This window comes from Saccostrea echinata, unplaced genomic scaffold, assembly GCF_033153115.1.
Source record: "Saccostrea echinata isolate AGI-Se365-2 ecotype Australia unplaced genomic scaffold, CSIRO_AGI_Sech_v1 ptg000005l, whole genome shotgun sequence".
NCBI classification, from domain to species: Eukaryota; Metazoa; Mollusca; class Bivalvia; order Ostreida; family Ostreidae; genus Saccostrea; species Saccostrea echinata.
Window position 1 is genome coordinate 12,629,989 of NW_026889754.1, and position 5,721 is coordinate 12,635,709.

The following is a 5,721-nucleotide window of genomic DNA, read 5'->3' on the forward strand; positions in this document are numbered from 1 at the left end:
CACTTCCAAACTATCGACGAACGACTTGGCATCGTCATCCGCGACTAACAGGGCGTCATACTCGTGTTCCCAGATGGTAACGACTTTGAACCCCTCTTCTCGGAGTCGACGCTCCTTGTGTTCCGTCAGAGTAAACAATTCGGAAGCTGTTTGGTCGGAGTTCGGAATCAGCATGGCGTCTCGGTCCTTGTAACAGGCGGGACAGCCGTGGTACAGACAACCGTGAAACTCGTAAGCCACGCCACGAGGGTGTTCTGCATTGGGCGGAACGTATCCGTCCACGGAATAGCGGGTACCGGGTACTCGGTATTCCCCACGCCCCGTCAGGGCATGTTGAATGTCTAACACGCGTCCCGAGGCTTGAGCCCGATGTCTCAGTAACTCCAACCAACAGATGGACTTGCGACTATAATTAATGCGGGACGGATATCCCTTCGGTGGGGGCCATGCAATCGGAGACTTGACGAACTCTTCTTTCGTGATCACGACATTGCGTTGCTTAAGATCGTCCCACGGTATCCACCGACCCTCGTATTTCACAGTTACCTCCCCGTCCAGCTTCTTAACATCAAGCCATCGTTCTTGATCGTCCTCTCTGACCAGGACCTTCCAGTCTTCGGATAAAAATTTCGTCTTAAATACGTCCATGCAGAGAGAGGCAATGGTACTGGAATTGAAGGCGTCAATGGTTTGACCTCCGTCTCTACCGGTGGCTTCCAGCAGGAGGTTTTTGAACTTGAGACATGCACGTCGGAGAATGTCGACGTCGCTCCGACAGTATTTGAGAATTTCTTTTTGAAAATCAAAGATTTCTCCACTGGCGACTTTAGACTCGTACCATTTGAAGAACTCTTTTCTACCCTCGACGGACATGGCATTAGGGCCGTACGTCTCGGTAGGTGGGTAAGGTCCCACGTAATTCCGGTTGGCCCGACATGTAAAAAAATGAGGGAAGTATCCCTTGGCCAAAGACTCTAGTTGAAAGGCTTTGGGAAGTCTGGCTAAGGCCATGGGTAGGAAGTTAAACGAATCGATGACTCTGATTTGAAGGCCGCCGAGGTTAAACATTTGAATTTTACTTCCCCTGTAGATGATGAAGGAGGGGCGGATGGACTGTGACAATAAGTACTGTAAGAGGAACTGACCGTCGTACGAGAGATTATGGAACAGGACAGTAAATCCTTTGTGATGTTCGCGAAAGATCCAACTTCCGAGATCGTGTAAATTCTGGAAGACCTGTTCCCGACGTCCACATCGACCGGGACAGGGGGGTGAGACGTACTGTTTGGTCTTCCTGTCCTTCTTACCACAGGTCGAACATCGATCTCCGCAAATGTCGCACGTGCTATCGGGTGTGAGATCGTCGTTCTCGCATTTCTCACAGGCGGTCTGACACACGGCTAAGACCACGGTGTGTTTAAATTTGCCACAGTGCGATTTATGACAGTGCTGACAGACCCGACAAGAGATACACAGGTCTCGTTCTGATCGACATTCGGAACAGTCTACGCGACGTAGAGGTGCGTATCCCCATTCACACTGAACGATCTCGTCTTTTTGCGAGGCCTCGATGTCGGCAAAAATGAATCGACGACTGGTCTGGTTTTCTTTGGCGTTGTGTCTCCTAGCGTAGCACAGATGTTCGGGATCTACGTATCGCCTGCAAGACTTGCACGTGTAATACCCACAACGATGATCTTCGGGTTTCAACTCGTGACGTAAGAAGGTCTTATCGCAGGTTGGACATTTGTATCGGAGGTCACAAGGTATGACTCCCCCTTCGAGCGGGTTCTTGTGGCGAACGAAACAGGACCCAGAACGACAAGTCTGATGACAATCTGGACAAGTTCTTTTCTGTTGCAAGGGACAACTGTCGGAAAAACAGACGTTGCAATGATTTTGACATCGATGTCCGTACGGTTTCTCGTACGGTTTTAAACACGAACTGCAGAATCTTGATCGACAAAAGAAACCCGCCAACGACGCGATGGGGTGGAAGTGTTCGGTCTCCTCCTGAAGTAAGAATATCTTCTTTCGTTCCTCGTCGTGGTTGGGACTGATGTAAGAGAAGGCGTTTCCCATCTTAACACTGATGACGTAGATGTTCACGCCGAGAAATTCTTCTAAACGAGGGATGTACATGTAAGTCAGCGGAGCGTCGTCGACAATGTTCATCGTTGTGCACACCCGTTTCGTCAGATTGTCTTGAGTTCCGTTATGGTTTTTACACAAATCTCGGTAATACCAGAGCGGACACTGCTGATAGAAAAGGAAAATTTCACCAGCCGTGAGAGTCGGATGACGAGCCTTGACTTTTCCAAACTCGGCGTCTTGGGTTTTACAACTGTTGGCTAAACAGACGAGAGCCGCGCGAACGAGACACTTGTTATCGGTATTACGTATCTTTATGATAGATCTCTTGTCCGCGATGGCTTTGGCGACGGAAGACATCTTAACTCCCGTACCACCGCGGGGATATTTGATGGCCCCGATGTCGATTCGACAGGAGGAATCGAAAGGTAAGTCTTGATGACTGTTGAGGACGATCATCAGACTTTCCAACATGGCGTCCGCGTCCATCTCCTCCATAGGGCGACAGGGGACAAACACCGGCAGGTCTAGATGGTCGTTGTAAATGACACCCCTCATGAGGTCCCCCGGCCGGAGATCTTTTTTCACGTGTTGAAGCATTTTCTCAAAGGCATCTTTGAGCAAGCCCTTGACTTCGATCATCTTCTTTTTTTCCTGGAAGAGGCGATCCTTAAAGGTCAATTCGTAATTGACGTCCACAGCTCCGACTTTTTTTAATTTCTTTTCTTTGACGATTCTGATGTCGAAATCGTCACGACCGGTGCCAATTTGATTGGCAAAAAAGTCGAAGGGTTCATCTTGCAGTAGCAGAGAATCTCCTTCGTGGAAAGTGGCATCGGTAATCTCTGAGAAATCGATAGGAACAAACCCCGGGTCCCCGTCCACCAGCAGAGAATTTTCTGTGTGAAATGTACATTCGAGGATGTTTCCAAAGTCCTCATCAGGTGTGTTGAGTAGTTGATCGATATCCATTTGTTCGTCAGAGGAGGTTTGTTGGACGCTGGACCAATCCATGTCCTGGATATCTCGAAACAACTCATGTTCCCGAACCACTGGACTACAAAATATTTTATTTGAAATCAAAAAATTGTCAATCAAGTTGGCTTTTTTTTTTATTGAAATAAACTAAAACTCTATTCATCGACATCTGTTTTTACAACTAAGACATTGTGAATAACGTAATGCACTTTACAACATTTTTTTTTAATTTTTTTATTTTTTATTTATTTATTTTTTTTTAATTATTATTATTATTTTTTTTTAAATAAATGCAAGAACTAACACACCATACAATCGAATTTGAATTAAATTACTGGATTTTTTGTCATACTTTTACACACCAAATTATTTTTTAACATATTTTTTTTTTTTCAAAATTATAAATAAAAATCCATTTGAAAGAACTATTGCATTGTGGATAAAGTAATACACTATATACTACAAATGTTAGTTAAAACATGAATTTAAGAACTAATACCACACCATACTATCGATTTTGAATTAAATTACTGAATTTTCACCAGACTTTACATAGCAAAACACGTACTTAGCATGATTTTTTTAAAATTACGAATCAAAATGTATTTAAATCAAGAACGACACGTCATACCATGTAACTTTTAACATTTTAACCAAAACGACCCACCATAGTGTCAACTTTTGTCTTATTAAATTTTATTTGAAACGACACACCATATTATCGACGTTGTATACATTATTTGTTTTTTTACACAAAAGCGATGTACTGTGCTATCGACTTTTATAAACAAACAAAATTTAAAAACGAAATGGTACACCATACTACTATCATTGTATAATAGTAATGAATTTTACACCAAACTGGGAACCGTACTTCGTGCGTTTGTCAACACAGAAGATAAACACCGGTTTTTTTGTTGTTTTTTTTTTTAAATTACAAATCAAATTGTATTTAAATCAAGAACGACACGTCATACCATGTAACTTTTTACATTTTAACTAAAACGGCCCACCATAGTGTCAACTTTTGTCTTATTAAATTTTATTTGAAACGACACACCATATTATCGACGTTGTATACACTATTTGCTTTTTACACCAAAGCGATGTACTGTGCTATCGACTTTTATAAACAAACAAATTTTAAAACGAAATGGCACACCATACTACTATCATTGTATAAGAATAATGAATTTAACACCAAACTGGGAACCGTACTTCGTGCGTTTGTCAACACAGAAGATAAACACCGTTTTTTTTTTTTTTTAAAAATTAAACATTTGCTCCTTCGATCTCTGATGAAGACGAAATTAATTATGAAATAGGTAATGATGATGTTAAGTGACTTCAGTAAGGTTGTCCCCCTTCCACTGTAAGCGTAATATATATGCGATTCACCCTGTGCCAAATTTTTACACAAGACGGATCCAAAATTTTTCACCAAAAAAAAAAAAAAAAAAAAAAAAAAAAAAAAAATACATCACATAAAATTATAAGGTTTATGTTTGTGAAATCCGTTTTATATGACAAAAACACGTATTTGTTACTTTTAACAATATCCAGTATTTGTTATCGATAAGATTGATCTAGGCTAAACATCATCATTCTGGTCTTATTAACTATAACTCGTGAACGTTAAAAGTAACACTGTGACTTCGTTTAAGTTACCTCCCTTACCCTAATACGCATTCATATATTTCTATACTCAGGTATTTTTTGTTTGTTTGTTTTTTTAATGGGATTTCTTTGAATTTTTTTTCAATTTTTTTTTCTTTTTTTAATCATACGAGACTCATAAATTACCAGTGCATCATAGCTTATTCATATTCGGATTTTATTTATACTGTAGAGTTAAAAAAAAAACCTTACAATTCAGTGTAAATCGATTTAACCCCCCCACCCCCCACCCCCTTTCAAATAAAAATATCATTACCTTATTGAGTGTGTATTTCCATGATTTCCACTGTTTGATTTTTGTTCGTGGTTTTTTTCATGTTCTGACATGCTGACATAGTCGTTAAACATTAAATGACAAAATCCACACTGAAACATTTTGATTTTCGGGGAATTTCCAACAAATCACGTCCGTATCCTTTGGAGGATTCACCACATACTATATATTAGATACGTCTGTTTGTCCTTTTTCAACATTCAGGTACACCTTCATTGGCTGTTTCCATGTCAACGTGAAAAAAACATTCTTTCAGTAGGAAAACTCTTTTGTCAAGACTGGGTTTTCCCCATTTTACTACATGCATTATATGAAATGTGTGCTCAAAAAAAAAAAAAAAAAAAAAAAAAAAAAAAAAAAAGGTTTGCTTAAAATCTTCATAAAGTTGATCACCTTTTTTTTTATTGCATCTAGCCATGTCTTTTTTTAATCTTACTCAGTCATTCTTACACTGATTATATTTTATTTTCCAATTCACATCATTATTCGAGTCTTGGAATAAATATGACCTATATTTTCTGTCAATGATTTTTTCAATTTCTTTTTGTTGTTGATTAAATCACCTTTCAATATATCTTTTCCCCTCCAATCTTCACTTTGTACGTCTGAGTTTACAAAGTATTTCGGGTACTTGTGTGCTCAAAAAAAAAAAAAAAGGTTTGTAAATCATATTTCATTTCAAAGCCGCTTACACAAAGATT

General features: G+C 39.7%; 1 pseudogene; it reads right to left on the bottom strand.

Moving 5' to 3' along the window:
- Window positions 1-1,045: 1,045 nt before the first annotated feature.
- Window positions 1,046-5,333, bottom strand: LOC133179891 (uncharacterized; annotated as a pseudogene).
- Window positions 5,334-5,721: the final 388 nt, after the last annotated feature.